This window comes from Podarcis filfolensis (genome assembly GCF_964270895.1).
Source record: "Podarcis filfolensis genome assembly, chromosome: 10".
NCBI classification, from domain to species: Eukaryota; Metazoa; Chordata; class Lepidosauria; order Squamata; family Lacertidae; genus Podarcis; species Podarcis filfolensis.
The window spans coordinates 29,603,910-29,624,761 of NC_139612.1; the positions used below are offsets into that span (position 1 = coordinate 29,603,910).

At 41.9% G+C, this 20,852-nt stretch overlaps 1 long non-coding RNA gene across 1 annotated transcript in view; it reads right to left on the reverse strand.

Moving 5' to 3' along the window:
- The window catches only part of LOC310744031, a 56,277-nt gene that overhangs the window by 33,928 nt on the left and 1,497 nt on the right, over positions 1–20,852 (reverse strand). Inside the window, exon 2 of the long non-coding RNA XR_014539363.1 lies at positions 17,518–17,611. This is a non-coding gene — a long non-coding RNA (uncharacterized lncRNA). The remainder of the gene's footprint in view (positions 1–17,517; positions 17,612–20,852) is intronic.

Consider the following 20,852-nt stretch of genomic DNA (forward strand, 5'->3'; position numbering starts at 1 on the left):
GCAAGAGTTTGAAGTGGGACTGGAGAAGAGGCATACTTATTTATTTAAAATATTTATATCCCGCCTTTCCCCATATAATCAAAAGCAGCATACAAAAAACTCAGTAAACTACACACAGTTGCTCACACCAGCATAATTTCAATTTGTTTCTGCTTGTGTACACACCAGAGGACATGAACAGGGCAGGGATGTCTTTACTCCACACCACTTTTTGGGCACAGTTGCATTTGTTGTTGTTTAGCCATTTAGTCATGTCCGACTCTTCGTGACCCCATGGACCAGAGCATGCCAGGCACTCCTGTCTTCCACTGCCTCCTGCAGTTTGGTCAAACTCATGTTGGTAGCTTCGAGAACACTGTCCAACCATCTCGTCCTCTGTCGTCCCCTTCTCCTTGTGCCCTCAATCTTCCCCAACATCGGGGTCTTTTCCAGGGAGTCTTCTCTTGTCATGAGGTGGCCAAAGTATTGGAGCCTCAGCCAGTGGCGTAGCGTGGGTTGTCAGCACCCGGGGCAAGGCAAGTAATTTGCGCCCCCTAACCCGTGGATTTGCGCCCCCTAACCCTAACCCCCAGATGTTGCGCCCGGTGCGGCCGGCCCCCCTGCACCCCCCACGCTACGCCACTGGCCTCAGCTTCACAATCTGTCCTTCCAGTGAGCACTCAGGGCTGATTTCCTTAAGAATGGATAGATTTGATCTTCTTGCAGTCCATGGGACTCTCAAGAGTCTCCTCCAGCACCATAATTCAAAAGCATCACTTCTTTGGCGACCAGCCTTCTTTATGGTCCAGCTCTCACTTCCATACATCACTACTGGGAAAACCATAACTTTAACTATACGGACCTTTGTTGGCAAGGTGATGTCTCTACTTTTTAAGATGCTGTCTAGGTTTGTCATTGCTTTTCTCTCAAGAAGCAGGTGTCTTTTAATTTCGTGACTGCTGTCACCATCTGCAGTGATCATGAAACCCAAGAAAGTAAAATATCTCACTGCCTCCATTTCTTCCCCTTCTTTTTGCCAGGAGGTGATGGGACCAGTGGCCATGATCTTAGTTTTTTTGATGTTGAGCTTCACACCATATTATGCAGTCTCCTCTTTCACCCTCATTAAAAGGTTCTTTAATTCCTCCTCACTTGTTGCATTAGGAATTGCTTAAGGAGTCCAATCAGCTAGAAGCTGATTTGAGAAACAACACATCAAACATAGTACAGAATATATACGCATTCAAACCTCCCGATTGTCTTCTTCCTATATGCATCTGCTGTAGCTAGGGAGGAATTTGATTCAGGTCTCAATTAAAGGGGAAATTGGCAAATGCAATTTCCAAAACAATATGAAAACCAAGTTACAGCCATCCATCAAACCTTGCACTTACATGCATTTTGTGATGCAGCCCGTGTGTTACCAGTTTCTCTGCAAGAATATCATGTAATTTTGTTAGGTAACTTTGTGCCGAGCCCTAGTTTCAGAGGCAAAATAGCACTGGTAGTATTTACACAGGAAGCTATCTCACATCAAGTCAAATCACTTGTCTATCCAGCTCAGTATTGTCTGAACTGATTGGCAGCTGCCTCCAGGTTTTTCAGTCACAGATTTATCCCCAGTCGTACCTGGAGATGCTGAGCCTTACCCTAGCACTAAGCTACATACCTTCCGATAACCGCACCTACACCACAAAACTAAGGTAAAGGTAAAGGGACCATTAGGTCCAGTCGTGGATGACTCTGGGGTTGCGGCGCTCATCTTGTTTTACTGGCCGAGGGAGCCGGCATACAGCTTCCAGGTCATGTGGCCAGCATGACTAAGCCGCTTCTGGCGAACCAGAGCAGCGCACGGAAACGCCGTTTACCTTCCTGCCGGAGCGGTACCTATTTATCTACTTGCACTTTGATGTGCTTTCGAACTGCTAGATTGGCAGGAGCAGGGACCGAGCAACGGGAGCTCAACCCGTCGCGGGGATTCGAACCGCCAACCTTCCGATCGGCAAGTCCTAGGCTCTGTGGTTTAACCCACAGTGCCACCTGCCAAACTACCTGTAGTAATGGTAAATAAAGTCTTTTCAGAGCTGCTCCACTTAGGGCTGTTCTTCTTCAAAAACAATTCCTCTGGCGGTTTTAGAGAGGCATCCAGGTAGGCACATCACACAGTTTACATCTGAGACGTCATATTACAAACGGTGGCAATCAAAAAGCTTTTTTACCTGCAGGATATTGAATATGCATACGAAACTGCTCCCCTGGAGGTGTGACTCATTAGCTCATTTCCCAATTAAATCAGTTTCAGCTACAAAACACGCTCATAAAAAAGAGTAAAACTCGCTGATCGTGGGAGGGGGAGCATTAATTGTGAACAGGAAACTGCTTTAAGTATGACAGCTATATCTTTGGGGAAATGCATTTTAGAGCAATGATAGCCCATCTTAAATATATAAGCAGTCATTAGAGTTCTGCTATTATTGACACAAGGACAATAATTTGATAGGAAGGTACTGTGACATAGACATATCTTAGCAATAGTCGCATTAAGTATTTCTCAGCTATCATTTCGACTGTCATTACAGTAGGGATTATGAAAGCAATATAAACTCTGTGATCTGCTTCCTAATGCCTTGAATCATGGTCCATTATGACGCCAAAGAACAAAAGTTCAGATGCGTCTCTCCTCTGCTTTCTTCACCATTGCCTTTATTATTATATAGACACTCCGGGAACTCTTACACGCTTAATGCCAAGGAATAAAACTTTACTGTGGAGCATTAATCCCCAAACATGGCTTGCCCATAAAAATATATCATGCAGGAAAAGAAAATTGGTTTAACTTCACACAGTCATCACAACATGGGTGAAAATCAAGATTGTATAAGAAGGATAGATTCTGAACTCATCCTATCATTTGGACTGTTAAATAGTGGGTAGACATAGCAGACGACGCAGTGATTTCTCCAAAGCAGCTCTTTATTTGTAAGCTGGAACAGAACTGAACAGCAAACACCTCAGCCGGCCTGCTTTTATAGGCAGCCGGCTGTCAACATTGTAGCAACAACAACCCAGGGTTTCCCGCCTAAAGTAACTGACGTGGACCTGAGTGAAAACTATATACACAATATTCCTGGTGGCCAGGGTGAGAACTTCAATACATAACATGGACAGTACTAAAACTAATGTTCCAACCCAAAGATACCAGAGATACACATGCAGCGATGGCATGGCCCTAACCTAACAAACAGATGGTCAGTGTTAACACCAGTCACATGTTTGGGAAGGGATCACAGCCCAAATGCAATATTTCTGTACTCCATATCAGGAAAGGAGGAGCTGGACCCCAGTCTTCCCAGCTCCCTCAAGTAAATGACTCATGCTAAAAAATATCTTCTAGTGTCACCTAATTGTTTTATGTAGGGTAACCAGCCTCACATAGCCACAATGCATGTCTAGTTAATGCATGCAGGGGTTAATGCCATAGAGTAAGCTGTCCTGTCTGGCTTAGTTCACATCACTTGCCCTCATCTTGGGAGGAAATGAGCAACTAAGCGCATGTAAATTCGGTATGTGAGGAGGTCTGAGCTGCTTCCTCCAGCCACATGGCTTTAACCAGCCTCTTTTATTTCAGACAATAATGGAGTCTGAAACTAGTGTTTTTGTGTACCAGTAGTTTAGGAACTTTTACCTTCCTGTAAGCAAACAATGTTTTACCACCTATGCAACTTTTTCTGACTGCTGTATGGAAAAGCACAAGAATGACATTTGAAGAGTTTTGTAAGTAAACCGTTTTAGTGTAATGAGTGGTCCATACAGAATGCAGTGATTTTCAGGGCTTTTTTTCAGCTGGAACTTGCCGGAACTTTGTTCCAGCACCTCTCAGGTGGGTACCATTGCCATTATAAGAGAACAAGGGAGGCGTTCATGGTGAGTTCCGGCACCTCTCTTTCTAGAAAAATAGCACTGGTGATTTTCAAATTTTTATTGTTGTTGTTATCTGATGAATATGGGTAGATACTTTACCAAGTGGTGCTATTTGAAAATGCAGCCAAGAAAATCTGAACGAGTACTTTGAATCACATGGCATTAGACTGTAAAGGCAATTCATTAATTTGAGAAAGCTGAAGTTAAGTGTAACTCCAGAATGCTTCAAGAGTTTGCTCTTATCTTAAAGAGGAAGTATATTTTCTCATGATTTATGTTTGCAACGGCCTACGGCTACAAGCAATAAGCATTTACAGTGGCACCTTGGTTTGCATACGTCTTGGTTTGCATACATTTTGGATTACAAACACGTCAAACATGGAAGTGCGTGTCCTGGTTTGCAACCTTTTTCTGGATTACAACCTTTTTTTTTGGATTACGAACAAAAAAATTTTGGAGGCCCCATTGGCGAAAGCACGCCTTGGGTTACAACCTGTTTTGGTTTACAAACGGACCTCCAGAACGGATTATGCCACTCTATCATATTATATGTACCACTCTATCATATTATATTGTCTCTAAAAGGAAGTCATTGATATTGACCACACATATTATATTTCAGTGGTTATAAAGGGTCTGAAGCATCATTTGAAGAAGAAGAAAAAGCAGTGGGGGAAATTAAATACAATTACCCTGACCAAATGGTTCCTTCATTTTATTTCTAAATTATCAGGCACTATGTTATCAAAATATATGACGGGTATATATTATTATGTATTCCATCCTCGAAAAGAGTCTAGATCAAATGGTAAATCTTTCTGTCTGGTAATGTCTCCAATGAGTGATTCCTATATCTAGCCTGCCATAAAATCAAAATGTACGGTTCAATGCATATTATAGGAAAAAATGTTGCATGCATTCCAAATATATTTTCATGGGTTCTTAGACTCTGAAATTATTTATGGTGGGTCCTGAAAACTGGTAAAATCTAAAATGTTAATAATCGGCCCTCATACATTAGTACAGGCTGGCGCAAATGCACAGAGTTTTATAGTGACACTTATCTTCCAAATATTTAAACTCAGGTCCTGCAGAGATTTGGCTCAGATCTCCTTTTTGAACTGTCAACTTCCATCTTAACTCTATTCAGTGTTTGTAGAGCCAATAGTAACCCTGGCCTAAATCAAGTAAATGAAGCACTGAAATTAATATAAGAGTGTATATGAGAAAGAAGCTACAATATCATGCGCCCTTCAGCAAATCCAGTGAACAGGAAGTAATCCTTATTAGAGTTGCATAATCTTTGTGAGTGTTTAAGGAAACTAAACAGCATTGTACTGAAGAGCATTACAGAACAATCCTACACATGTCTACTTAGAAATAAATCCTATGGACCTGAATAGAATGTACTCACAGGTAAGTTTCCAGAAGATTTCAACGTTTACATATGTATGTTTTAAATCAAAGTCTAAAGCTGCAGTCCCATGGACGCTTACCTGAGAGTAAGCCCCATTGAACATAATGTGAGTTTCCTCCAAGTAAACAGGCAGCAATCCTAAACATGCTGTACTTACCAAGGGATAGGTCTCATCACATAATGGATAAACATGCATAAGTTTGTGCTGCACAGAATAAATATTATCAATACTTTTTTAGTTAGTAAATATGTATATAACCTCTCAGGCACTTTGGTTCAAATTGTGCTTGTAATCGGCAACATCTAGCCAGTGCTGGACTTGGGCTCTCAAAACTCAGTGGTGCCTGCTAAAATTTGGTCCTCCCCCCGCCTCTTGTGCTCCATTCTACAGCATTGTTGTGGTGCCCCGTGCAGTGTGGCGCCCAGTGCAGCAGAACCAGTCACGCTACCCTAAAACCATCTCTGATATATCAGCACTGACTTGGCCCAGGGGTCTCATGAGAACGGGGCATCGGTAGATGAAGGTGGACAGGCTGCCTTAGACAAGGAGTTAGGAATATGTGGACCGCCTAATAGTACTGAACTACAACTCCCATCACCTTGGAAGACTGACCATGCTAGTGGGGGCTGATGGGAACTGGTGTCCCATACATCTTCTCAACCCTGCCTTAGACCAGTTTTATAAGTAACAGGGGTCTGAAGGGGAAGGGAAAACTCAAAGATTTTACCTCAGAATACGTAAAACAGCACTGTTGCTCTATGGACGCGTGCCTCTCCTCGTTGCAGAAAAGGCAGCAGCTGTCTAAGTGGTTTTTCTGTAATCCTCCGTCAAGATAATACACTCTTAATCCCACCCTTTAACGTTTTGATTCCTGAAAAAAGAACACTATGTCCGCTTTCTTATTATTGCATTTTCTACTAGCTCTGAAAGAGGTGAAACCTTTCTTTCGTACCTCATCGTGACTCCCTTGGCACGGAATAAGCCTCACACCGATGGAGCTGATCTCATTTTTACAAATGTGCACATATGTTTTAAAAGAGAGTCAAGTGTGCTGTGTACTCTCACGCAATGCTTAATATGAAAAATAAAAAGCATTTGAAGTGATACTTCTCAGGAAGTGACGTGTGTGTTGCAGCTGTCTGTGATTACTTATGGAGAACACTACACACATATTCAGCTGCATGGGTTTCTGCTAAGTTTAAGCCTTAACAATGAAGATGGATTCGGGGGGGGGGGGGGACCTGGCAAGCTCTCACTCAAACGAAGCCTGGTTTATATAGCATGGTACAGTAGTCTACAAAAACCCTAAGGCCCCAGAAGCTGAAAACACATTTGCTGAGCGTGCCCTCAATTGCTGATTTCTAAAACAAAGCAGATTTATCATGGAGCAATTTATCTTTCTTTCTCTATCTTTCTTCACTTTTCAGTGGGATATTAAAATGCTTGAAAACATATACTCCAGGGAATTTGTGGACATCTTTCCATAAACATAGATATTGCTTTCAATAATGATGTGCTTGTCTTCTGAGTTCTGTTGATTATAGTATTGTTTTCTGTTCCTGCCCTGCATTTTATTGATTTTATATGTTACTGATGTGAATATGTCTCTTTCTTAGTTGTAGAAGCAGAAAAGCAGGATGCCAATGATTGGAAATAAATAAAATATAGTAAACGATATATTTGCTAGCATGGTGTAGGTAATAAAAAACATTATTCCAATTCAAGGATCAAGATTTGATATTTCTGAGGCTCTGGACACTTTCTGCTACTAAGGTACCAATGTGCATCGAGGTATCTAATGGCTATTCATATACAGATGCATCTGTCATATTGTTAACTTTTCCACAGCATAGCTTTTCCACTTCTTTTTCCTACCTGAAAACAAAGTCAACCAAACCTTTCAGGAAGGAATGGAACCACTGTTACATTATGCTCATGGACAATGTGCTTGAGTGTGTGGTCGTGGTGGCCTCTGAGATTTAGGTTTCTCTGGACCAAATGGATTTCAAGTTGTTCAACGATTGTTTCCTTAAACTGGTGAATGACCAAGGCTGGGAAGTAGACAGTAATGAGTGTGTCCTTGGACTCAGCTACATTAGTAAAGAAACAGCGATTTGGATGTACTATAAAAATGCAACACCAGATGGCACCAGAGAGCAGGAAATTTAAAACGCAATTTTCCATAGAGATTTTTTTTCTTTTGCTCTAACTTACTTACTTATAGCATGTTTTCCCCCTTTGTCTAGATCCACCCCTTGCTGTTTCTTCTTAATCTCTCAGAGGCTTTTAGTCCTATCAAACACAGTATCCTTCTGGCCTGCTTGGGTGTGATGTAACAGCAGTTCCTGAGATTGCCTAGAAATCATTCCATAAAGTGGAACATAATTTGTTTGTTTGTTTTTAAAAATCCACTGTATTAAATTCCTTGAAAAGAATATCCACCACTCCCATTATCCACTCAGCAAGCAGTCTACGCCTGACAGCATGTAGAAGCCAAGAAGGATAAGTGCATGTGGCAGGTCTCACCTCTTTGAGAATACTGCCCATATCCTTGAGCAGAACAAATGGAAAGGTTTCTATTGTTACACTCCAACCATTCTCTGAGCAGTGCGAAATTCCAGGGGTTCCAGCTGCTGACCCATGGTTTGTGTTTCCTTTGGAAATGAGGCACAGCGGAGACTGTGGTGTCTTTATGGGCTATAATTTCCATCATTCCTGACTGGCCATGGTGGCAGGAGATGATGGCAGATGTATCCCATTAGTAGCCAGAGAGCCACAGGTCCCCCACTCTGGTCTAAGGCATATTTTTAGAAATTTCATTTACCGTAAATTTCCTTCCGCCAACTGTGTGTAATCAAAGGACCAATAAGTACTATGTAACCATAATGTATTTTAAAGATGGGTTCAAACTATTTTAGGAATATTTTTTATTTAAAAAACCAAACTGAACTTCCTCCTTTCCCCTTGAAACAAAATCAGCAAAGGGAAAAGAGTGCTTTTCTTTATCAGTACATGTCAGAGAGTGAGACTGTTTGCATAATAATTACAATGCAATGAGTTGGTACTATAATTAAGTGCTGCTATTTTTATGTATTGATGAGATACACGAGCACTTTCTTAAATGCTCGATGACTAGAAAACACAGGATTTCAATGGTATATTAAAACCCAGAAGAGCTAATAATAGAAGCAACAGCTGGAGCAGAGAGATAGTTTCGAAAGGGAACAATTGCTTTAAAAACTGGATGAAATATCATCATATGCAGCCCTACCCACAGCATGTTTATAAGAGGGGAATGCAAGACAGATTTAAATATAAAATTGATCCCCCCATTTTTAAAAGCCAGTTGCTGTTACCACTGACACAAATGATCAAAACACAGGTGGCAATTTAGACTGTTATTTGCCTTGATTATGGATTATTATATTCCTTCTTGCCTGAATTACGATATCCCTCTTTGTCTTGCAACAAATATTTCATCTTACTATGTTGAAAGAAGTAGTTTGAATATTTTGTTTTCTAAATATTTTCTTTTCCAAATGTTTTATGTACAATAAAATATTGGTTGGTTTGTTTGTATTTATAGTTCCAACCCTTATATTTTGTTGAAGGTCGCAGACACCCATGCTATTCACCTTAAAGGTTCTCGTATAGCTGGGCTAGGAAAAAACCTTTTCCGAGCGTCATCTCCAGCTGGGATAGATTGAACAAATGTCAGTTAGTATGCAGCAGTGGGGGGAAGATACATCATGTGGTGATGTGGACAAGGGCCTTTGTGGTTGTGGCACCCTTGTGTATGGAAGGCTCTTCTCTGTGATGTATGGCTTACTTTTTCACACCTGAAGTAAATGTATCTCTTTGCCAAAAAGTTAATCAGGTCAGAGAGAAGAGCATTCCATAAGCAAGGGTGATACAACAGAGAAGACATATTTTTCATTCTCTCCTTAAAGTATTATTATAATTATATTATTATTATTTTCCATTATAAAATCAATACACTGTTTTCAACCAATTGGGATTCTAATAACTGAGTCACTTGAAACTCCGCAGGAGAATAAATATGATGATTTATACAGTGTTTTATGTGTTTTGATGGAAGATACATTAAAATAGGCAATGACAAACCTAGACAGCATCCTAAAAAGCAGAGACATCACCTTGCCAACAAAGGTCCATATAGTAAAAGTTATGGTTTTCCCAGTAGTGTTGTATGGAAGTGTGAGCTGGACCATAAAGAAGGCTGATCGCTGAAGAATTGATGCTTTTGAATTATGGTGGTGGAGGAGACTCTTGAGAGTCCCATGGACTGCAAGAAGATCAAACCTATCCATTCTGAAGGAAATCAGCCCTGAGTGCTCACTGGAAGGACAGATCCTGAAGCTGAGGCTCCAATACTGTGGCCACCTCAAAGACCCTGGAAAAGACCCTGATGTTGGGAAAGATTGAGGGCACAAGGAGAAGGGGACGACAGAGGATGAAATGGTTGGACAGTGTTCTCGAAGCTACCAGCATGAGTTTGACCAAACTGCGGGAGGTAGTGGAAGACAGGAGTGCCTGGTGTGCTCTGGTCCAAGGGGTCACGAAGAGTTGGACACGACTAAACGGCTAAACAACAACAACACATTAAAATAGAATAGATCAGTGGTTCCTAGTTAGCTAAGTGCTGCAGTTTTTCCAAAGCCAAGCCACGCTCCCCCTACTTTTGAAAATGTTTATATCTCTGTGATAGTTTTTGTTATGTGAATGGTGTCACTATAGCCTCCAACATCCCAGTACAAAACTGGAATTGGTGTCTTCTGGGCTCCCGCACGACTCACATAACCTGTGCGAGAGCACAGCCCCCCAAAATTGGGTCTCCTGGACAGTTGACAGGTATGTGCCCTGGACCCTCTGGGTGGGTTATACGGATCCCCTGGGGTCTGTGGACCATCAATTGGGAATCACTGGAATACAAGATACGGTCTTTACTGCATAATACAGTCGCTTTTAATGTTAAAGTCAGTATTGGTTACTGTTTGCTTCTTAGAAGATGAAAAGAGAACTGCTTATTCTTGGAACTCCTTAAACTGGTTTATTTCTCCAAAGGTACACACATCCTTCTTGAAGAAGCTAGGCTTTAGCTGTGCAAGTAGTATAATGAAAATGAGCAATACTTGTCAAGCAGATGTGAGATGTGCTCATCAGATGTTCTAAGCTCCTTATGTTAGCATAAAACTGAGCATTCAGTCTCCAAGCAACAGAGTGAACACTGATACAGAATATTGCTCATCTTAAAGATGAAATCCAGGCATTTCAGAATCCTCCACTGTGAGGGTTACTTTTCATAAAACATACGCACAAGGCTAAATGAAGTGGTGCTCTGACTTATCTAGAAGTACTAAAATAATAAATGAACCGATGTCATCTTTAAATGGGTCCTTGGCAGCACAGCTGCAGAGGTCTGGAGGATCTAAGGATGTCTAAACATGCTTGTTAAGTATGAAATATAGAGCAGCAAAAAGCCAGGATCTACCATACATATGAGCAGTAAATGAAAAGTGGAAGGGAGTGTTTAGCAGACATGATGATGGAGTCAAGGAAGAGGTTAGAAGCAAGAAGCCTTCCTTCAGAAAAGGGAAGTCTTGTGGCAATGAGGAGAACAAGAAATAACACCAACTGCGGCAAAAGAAATGTAAGCAGAAAATAAGGGATGCAAAAAAGAAATTTGAAGAGCACATTGCTAAAAACATTTGTTGTTGTTTAGTCGTTTAGTCGTGTCCGACTCTTCGTGACCCCATGGACCAGAGCACGCCAGGCACCCCTGTCTTCCACTGCCTCCCGCAGTTTGGTCAAACTCATGTTGGTAGCTTTGAGAACACTGTCCAACCATCTTGTCCTCTGTCGTCCCCTTGTGCTCTCCATCTTTCCCAACATCAGGGTCTTTTCCAGGGAGTCTTCTCTTCTCATGAGGTGGCCAAAGTACTGGAGCCTCAGCTTCAGGATCTGTACTTCCAGTGAGCACTCAGGGCTGATTTCCTTAAGAATGGAGAGGTTTGATCTTCTTGCAGTCCATGGGACTCTCAAGAGTAAAAGCACAGAGGCCAACAACAACCTTAACAAAGCATCTAAATACAGAAGCAACAGGTTGCCAACATAGCTGTTATCCCCGATTTACCACCAGAGGGCGTGAAATCCTCTTGGTTCCAGCATTTACCGGGTCCTGGTTTTTAAATGGCCGGGGTTTTTCATGCCATTGTTTGCTATGCTGAATTGTTATAGTTTCAAATTGCATTTATGTTATTGTAAGCTGCTCCATGAAGACTTTCTTGCTGTGAAAAGTGGTGGGTAAGTACCAAATAAAAAAGAAGTACCGAGTAAATAAGAAGTCCCCACCCCCGGGATTCACCACTTGCCCTTCCCTGCTTTTGAGGAGTCTACTTGGCAAAAGGAAGAACAATCTGGGTTGTACTGACCTCTAGTGGCAACAGAAATCTGCTGCTGCGGAAAGTATTCTTTGCGTTTTGAGCAAAACAATGTAAGTGTAATTAACTAACAAGTTATTAACAGGGGAATGCATGGTAATTGCCAACCTCTGACCACCCCCCACTCCTCATCTGGGTGATATTTTACCATTTATTTTATTGCAATGTCGTCTTCATTTATTTATTAATGTATCTATAACCCTTTATTAGGGACACGGGTGGCGCTGTGGGTTAAACCACAGAGCCTAGGACTTGCAGATCAGAAGGTCGGCCGTTTGAATCCCTGCGACAGGGTGAGCTCCCGTTGCTCGGTCCCTGCTCTGCCAACTTAGCAGTTCGAAAGCACGTCAAAGTGCAAGTAGATAAATACCGGTAGGTACCACTCCGGCGGGAAGGTAAACAGCGTTTCTGTGCACTGCTCTGGTTTGCCAGAAGTGGTTTAGTCATGCTGGCCACATGACCCAGAAGCTGTACGCCGGCTCCCTCGGCCAATAAAGCGAGATGAGCGCCGCAACCCCAGAGTCGGTCACAACTGGACCTAACGGTCAGGGGTCCCTTTACTTTTAACCCTTTATTTAGCTTGATCTCAAGGTGGGGTGCATAATTCATTTAAAGCAATTAATCATGTCAAACAGCACTTTTAAAAACACACACAGGCACACCCACCTAAGCAAAGCACAATATTTGGCAAGCAGCTTAACAGAACGCAGATGGCTAAGTGAAAAACAAGCTCTTAACCCGTCACTAAAATGAGTCCAGAGTTGATAGCAGGCAGAGGGGGAGGCTTTTCCATAGCCAAGGCCCTCTCCCACATCTCCCCATAATGCACCCATGTGGAGCCTGTGACCCTCCAGATGTTGCTGGACTCCAACTCCCATCAGCCCCCGTGAACATAGTTAGTGGTTAAGGGTGATGTCACTGAGCAACATCTGGGGGGCCACAGGTGAGCCACACACACCCTTGCTCCAATATGTAGCTTCTAACAGGAGACAGAGAAGATTCTTGCAGCAAATCACAAAGATCAGGCAAGGAGACACAGAGGAGAGATGCTTTTGTTATCACTTGCCCCTTGAAACCTGGATCAGCAACAAATTGGCAGCCGGCGCGATTCCTTTTGAAACCAGTGTTATATGGCTGCTGCAAGCTGTTCCGCTGAGCAGCGTATCTCCCACGTTCTGCCCTAGTTACAGCCATTGCGTCAGCTTCTACAACAGCCCCATATAGAGCACTTTACAGAGATCTAATTTTGAAGTTACCAGAGCATGCATTCCAGTGGGGAGGCAGACCCTGTCCAGGAACAGCCATAACTGGCAGACCAGCCAAAGTTACTCTGAGCCACTGATGGCACTTAAGCCTCAAGTGGGAAAGCTAGATCTAAGAGTATGCCCAAACGACATGCTTGCTGCTTCAGGAATATAGCACAGTCCTGTTTAGATCAGCTTATCTACCTGGATAAAGGTAAAGGTAGAGGGATCCCTGACCGTTAGGTCCAGTCGTGGCCGACTCTGGGGTTGTGGCACTCATCTCGCTTTATTGGCCGAGGGAGCCGGCGTACAGCTTCCAGGTCATGTGGCCAGCATGACTAAGTCGCTTCTGGTGAACCAAAGCAGCGCACGGAAACGCCATTTACCTTCCCGCTGGAGCGGTACCTATTTATCTACTTGCACTTTTGACGTGCTTTCGAACTGCTAGGTTGGCAGGAGCAGGGACCGAGCAATGGGAGCTCACCCCGTCACAGGGATTCGAACCGCCGACCTTTAACCCACAGCGCCACCCACATCCCTGGATAGCCACGTGTAACGGTTCTAGGGGTGGCTCGTGCGTAAGTTGTCGCCACTCCTGGCTAGGTTACCTGGGTGAACCCTTTCTGTCTGGACAGCCTCTCTGCCGTGGCTGTCTCAATCGCTGGCAGAATCCGTCAGTGGGCGTTTCTTGAACTTCTTCCAGCAAAGAAGTTCTTTGACGCCTAGTCTCCTCCTACCCTCCCTGCGCGGAAGTCTTCTGCGCAGGGAGGGTGTGGGCAGCGGAGGACCCGTGCTCTCCCCGCTGGTCTCCGGCGAGGAGTCCTGGAGCCCCCTCGCCGATTCCCCCATCTGCCCCCCTTCTCCACTGGTGCTACGCTGATTTCCTTCCCCAGCAGATGGGCTGCTTCTCTCCCTACTGGGACCCTCTCCGGCATCCCTCTGGAGCCTTCCCTCCGCCTCTGGCTCCGATGGCAGTTCCCTGACACCACGTCTACCTGGATAGCCACATATAAAAAGGCACAGTAGGACAATTACATACTTTCATTAGGACCAAACAGAATGTCATAAACAAGGCCAGATTAAGACCTTTTAGAGGTCCAAAGCACTTAAAAGATTCTGGTGCCCCCATAAATATATCTATATCTATATATCTAATTCAAAATATAAACAATAATAAACCATAAAATAAAATTTTATTTTTCAGAATGAAACAAAACCTGGAAAATAATGTTTATTTTTGTATACTTTCACTTTATTTATATTTGGGGGAAAATTCTACTACTGGTGCACCATATGGTTCATGGTAAATCCGGCAATCAAAAATTTCTGTGGTGGCCCCCCTTCCCCCGATGCCCTAACTAAGTGCTTATTTTGCTTAATGTTTCATCCAACCCTGGTCATAAAAAAGGAAGAGCTTGGTTTTGTGAAGAAATATTAGCAAAGTCTCTTCGTAAAGTGTCTGGCTGAAAAATATATATCATATTAAAGATGTTCTCATAGAGTTGGTCCCACTGACTGTAATTTGACTTATTTCCTAAATCAAGGTACTTCTAATAATAGCCTCAACAGTTGTGGATGGGGGTTTTTGGGGGTGGGGGTTTCACAATAATATTGTTTCAAAAGTCAGGTGCCTCCTCCTCTCCCTGCCAAACAAGAGCAAGAGTCTATGGCGCTCCAGGCACTTATTCAGGGTCTGTGGTCCTTTGGAGACTACAGACACAAAGGAGGCTGTTGTAGCTTTAAGAAATATGGTTTCTTCACCTACTTACACCTTCAGTCTGCATGGAGGGATTCCAGATCTTACAACATGGTCTTTTCAAGAGGGGCTTGTCCCCCACAGCTGTGCAGCCAGCCTGCTCAAGATGGATCCCAGTCTCTCTTCCTTATTCTTCGTCCCAGAACACCCGACTAAAAGTTCTTTATCCCCTGTCACCTCACATCCAGTTATGCTGGCAACATCTGTCATCCCAGGCCAAAGGATTCCTGTCATGTTAACTGATCTGCTCTTCACTAGGTCAGCCAGGCTGGTTTGCATAAACCAGCCCAGGGATTCTGTATCTGGCACAGATCTGCAGTTTTTACTTTCATCCCTATCCCAATTAATCAAAATCCTACAATTTATTAATTTCTAGGATTTAGGGCCACCCCCCCAAAAACCATCTATAACAATATTATCCACAAGGCGGTGCTAGTGTTTTGTTTTCTGGGTACTGTAATTGCTTGCATTCACCAAAGGAAAATAAGAAAGAAATAAATAGTGACTAACATTAAGGTGCGCAAGCATTGAACTCGCACATTCACGGCATCTGACCCCTGGGGCAATGGATCCTGACTCATGCCTAGGGACTGATTCAGTTTGCATTTAAAGGTGAATTTATCGTAACTGCACGTTCTTTTTCTTTTTCTATTGGGTTTTATAAACAGGAATAATGTTATATGGATAAGTATACCAAGTTTTCTCACATCATTTGTATATCACAAAAATAGCATAATAAATGTGTAAAAATATCTACAACATATGTTTCATTATTAGTGATCAATATATAGATTATTGGTTTATGAATTGGTTTAAACAAATTGGAAGAAGAAGAAGAAGAAGGAGGAGGAGGAGGAGGAGGAGGAGGAGGAGGAGGAGGAGGGAAGAGGGGGAGTGGCAAGTGGGGTGGGGTGGTTATGCTTCTATTATTCTACAGTGGTACCTCGGGTTACAAACACCTCAGGTTATAAACACTTTGGGTTACAGACTCCGCTAAACCAAAAATAGTACCTCATGTTAAGAACTTTGCCTCAGGATGAGAACAGAAATCATGCACTGGCGGCACAGCGGCAGCGGGAGGCCCCATTAGCTAAAGTGGTGCTTCAGGTTAAGAACGGTTTCAGGTTAAGAACGGACCTCCAAAATGAATTAAGTACTTAACCTGAGGTACCACTGTACTTAGTGTGTGTGAGGGGTTGTGTCAGCGTTACTTGTATGGGTTCTCTTACTATTCACTTGTATTTCCTTAGTAGTGAGAGAGGTTGGGTGTGGCTTAGGGTGTGGTTGGTTGCCTTTGGTTGGCTGTAGTGAGAATTGTTTTTGTCTGTGAGCGGGGTGTGAGTGTGTATTTTTGGATCAGCTTAGCCAGATTTATTCCTCAACAAATTAGACCTCCACAACTACAACTCTTTGTGGTGACAAATCAGCAAAGACCTAAGAGACAGAACAATACCAACTTTGCTCTCTCAGACAAAATAGCCATGACCAAAATGATCACCCCCACAAAAATTAACCTACCTATTCCAAACCCTCCCAATCTGGATTCCCGTAGATGCACTTTCTGATGCAAACCAAAGCTCAGCCATCCTTTAGCATTCACATTTCCACAGATTTTGGAATGCAGTTCCCCCAGCTAAATAATGTGTACAAAAAGGCATGTGCATTTATGAAGTGCACAAATACTGGTGAAAATAACCTGAAAAAATGCCTTCTGTAGTAGAAGGGGTACAACTGTTGGTGGCAATACGATTTGCAGTAATGTGTATATTAGGCAAGTTTTCATACAACAATGTGTATATTGGGGGGAGGGAGAATGCACCCAAAAGATAGTGAATTTTCATGAGAACTTTTATTTGAAAAAGAAATAAATCACAAGCTTATGCAGAAATGTGGAGAATTGATGCTACTATTGGGGGGGAAATGAGAAACTGACAGAATATGAAATTGACAGGTTCAAGCATTCCTTATCTAGGGAAGTAGATAGTTACTACACTCTCACATTTTTTAAATATTATATGTACTTATAATGGTGCTGTTGCAAGAGGTTATGAAAACATTTACCCTTCTTTTTGGAGTTGTTCCCTTAGGAAAATTTCTGGCTTAAAAAAACCCCCAAAACCTTGCCTTTCTTTTATACATTTGAAATCCCCTACTGCATTGCTTTTAAGCCCTTGAAGCCACATAGAGTATGTGTTGTTATAAATTATCCACACATGTTTCGATGTGTGTACAATTATGCACACATTTCCAAGGTGTGAATTCTGGCTTACTGCTGGTACCCAGGCTAAAGGCTTTTGCTACCAGCTACCAATCAGTGTGGAAAATACTGTGGCTTCCCATGTTTCAGAAACGCAACTCTAACCATGAGACTCTATTGCTCAAGGCAGTGCCTTCTCTGCTCACTTGGCTGTGTACACATTGATCAATTTAAAGCAACTCTCCCAAATAATCCAGGGAACTGTAGTGGGTGCTGGGAATTATAGCTCTGTGAGGAGTAAACAACAGTTCCCATATTATTATTATTTTGTAGAGGGGTTGGGCTTTAAATGTATGGTGTGTATGCAGCCATGCATCACAGACTACGATTACAGATGATGGCCATTTTAGCAAGTAATAAGTGCAGGAAAGCATCACCGCTTGATAAGCTCCACCCCCAAAACTTAACCACACCCTTAGAATTTATGGCAGAAAGTATAGCACCATATTATCATTAATATAGATGTCCAAACAAAACTTACCATTTCACCAGCTGCTCATCTTGTTTAGTGTCCCATGTGAATGCAGGGTGGGCACAAAGCCAGGCTGAAATTGTCCAGCATCTCTGGAGCATGCCTGCGAAAAGAGGCTCTATAAGGCAATGTTGCTGTTTTACGACGAATATACCGAGGCAGAAAGTTAAGGAAGGGAAAGCTGATCAAGTGATAAATTGAAGGTCTCGCGTTCAGTAAACAGCTAACCTCATAAATGAGAGAGAAATGCAAGCCATGGGGGCTGAAGCTACTTTGAGTTTTGACATTTTCAAGTAATAGTGACCTTATTACTTGACATGAGTAAAACTATGTTGGAGTTTCTGTGACCTGGGCTTGGCCCTACATTCATACAATCATTCAGTTTGTATCCTGCCCTTGCTCCCAAAAGAGCTGAGGGCGACAAACACATCAATAAATAAAGTAATGATAATGATAATGATCATAATAATTTAAGCATTGTAAAATCTAGGACTGAGTACTGGGTTCAGCTGTGGGCCAAGGCAAATTGGGCATATTTGGAGGGAGTTGGGTATAGGACACATGGATCATTGCAAGTTCAGTCTACATGTGTTGTAATGTGCAGGCAGCTTAGGCTTGCCATACGTCAGGGAAATTCCTGACATGTCCTGTTTTTCAGGTGTAAAAATGGTGTCCGGGGGGGGGGGGGGATTTTGCTGAGTTGGCAAAATGTCAAGGGAAACCTGGGTGCATGGCAACACAATGGAAAAAGCACTGGAAACAGCTCAAAAACTTAAAAACCACAATTTTGGGGTTAGGTTTCCCACAAAAAAGCTTAACAATTTTGGTGGGTTTCCTAAAAAGAAGCTCAACCTTGCTGGTGTTAGGAATTTTACTTTTTGAAATATGGCAACCCTAATTCAGCTGAGTCAAATGCTACTCAGATACTTCTGTCCCCTTATTTCCTTTCTTTTTCCCCTGTGGGAATCACATTGATTCTCATCCTGTTGCTGAGGAAGAGTGCCAGGATTTAACTCCTGACATGCTGAAATCAATGTGGTTGACTAGAAATGCTTCCCTTCCACTCTCTAAAATCATGAATATGGTTTTGCTTATATAAGGTGATGCTTGATGATAGCTGTGTGTTTTAAAATCTTTATAAAATATGTTTCTAACTATATTCTCTCTCTCTTTCTCTCTTTTTAATGTGGCATAAAACTTCCCATGTCCAGGCACGTCCCATGAGTATTGTTAGCAAGATTTCTCCCTTGTGAAAGTTTTGAAAATGTACACTGCGTCCCTTTCTTTTTATAGGACGAGCTCGATATTCATACACACTTTCATTACGGAGACATTTGTTTACGATCCATGCCTGCTAGTTTTTTTAAAAAAACCTTTCCTTATCCAACTGTTTAAATTGGTGTTTATGGAATAAGAGATTTTTAAAGTTGTCCTGGGACATCTGTGCTTTATCATGCCTGAGGCTCAAAGCAGTGCTATTACTGGCATTAAAAACCCCACTTTTCACAAACACCGTGAGTAAAATTCTGCTTGAGATTTTATAGGCATGCAAGCCCACTGAATCAGATTTTTGTCTTCAAACGTGTGGAGATTTTAGTGGTAAACAGAGATGGTTCACGTATGATGATTACGACTCCCACCTTCATTATCCATAGCATGCAGACCTTCTGGTTTTTGTTTTTGTTTTATTAAGCACTTTATGTTGAACTTCAGTAATTAGAATAACTACTGTTTTTACAAAGTGACAGGCTGGTGTGTATTCAAGCATGCTATTTGTTTATTTACCGGTTTGGGTTCTTTTTCTTCTTCTTCTTCTTTTAGAAACAACATCCGACATTGATCCACCAAAATAATAATAATAACAACAATATCGTTTACATGGTATGTACACTCATAGAAACACCTACATAGACACAGTCAAATGCAGAAGAAACTAATGCACTGCTAAATCCCGGGTGGCAGGGGGAGACAGGGAAAAGGAAAGGGAGGGGGAGAAAAAACATTAAAGCAAAGAAGCAAAGAAAAAGAGAGATATTGTCCATTTACTGCTCTGAAATGCTGCAAATAAAACACAACAAACACAATTATATGTTGTTAATTAATCAGCTTTCTGTAACCACTTAAAAGCCATATGCTGGCAAGTAAGTGTGTGTGTGTGTGTGTGTGTGTGCGCGCGCACACACACACACACACACACACACACACACACACACACATACACACTGTTTATATATTTAATTCAGATAAGCTTGCAGTGTTCCATATCCTCCCATACGCAAAAATCAGTATGGCCAGTTTTCTTCCAGTTTTCTGCTATCCACATTTTTACACCAGTGGATAAAGAAAATTTGCGGCCACATCAGGATTAGAATCTCTAATGAAGTTCTTAAGATGACGCAAATTTGCACCACACTAAAGTTATCATCTTGGAACATCTCTGCGCAGTCTTAAGAGGTGTGTTAGAAATACAAAATACCAAAGAAAAACTGATGAGCTATGCGGAGATGGCGAAGCTGACACACAGACTTCGGGAAAAGGGCAATAGGGATTTTGAAAGAGTGGGAACCTTTTGCAGAAACAAAGAAAGAATACTGACCTGATGGTAGGATTTAAATAAACACTCACAACTTTTTGGATAGGGAATAGATATTGTAATAAAAGGGAAAATATGATATTAGTAGAAAACAGCAGAATATACTAATGAGGTTAATAAATCTGAAATGGAAGTTGAGGGAAGTCCAAAAGGGGGGAGGGAGAGATGTTTATGTAAGTTGTATGTCATAAGTACATTTGTAATGAAAGAAAAGAACATTTTAAAAAATAAAAGAAAAAAATACAAAATACCATACAGGTAAGGTGTTGCCTTTCACTGGTTTTCAAAAGGCTCCATAGCAAACATCTTGAGGTATTCTGTGTGTTCTAAAAATACAAGATGCTCTCTTATGTACAGTACTCTGTATTTTTTACTTTATTTAATTAAACAGGATTTGTCTCATGCTTCATCCATAACCTCTCAACTTTTCAGCTAACATCTTATACTCCAAGAGCCCATTATAGTTTTGCCTAACTGATATGGGACGCTTTTTCTTGCAACTGCAGATGACATTGCAAACAAGAAAAATAAGTTTTAGTAAGCTATTTCTGGATGATTAGGCTATAGAGAACCACAAAGTACCTTTGGGTTATGCGAGAACGTACATAGTGAAAACTTTTGCCATTTTATATATAAAATTAAAATCAGGTAACATATGTGCTGGGATCTGAAGATGATCCCTATTACATGTTAACTGGAAAGAATGTGAAGTATTGAGATTATTTTTGAGACCGCCTTCAGGAAAAGGGAC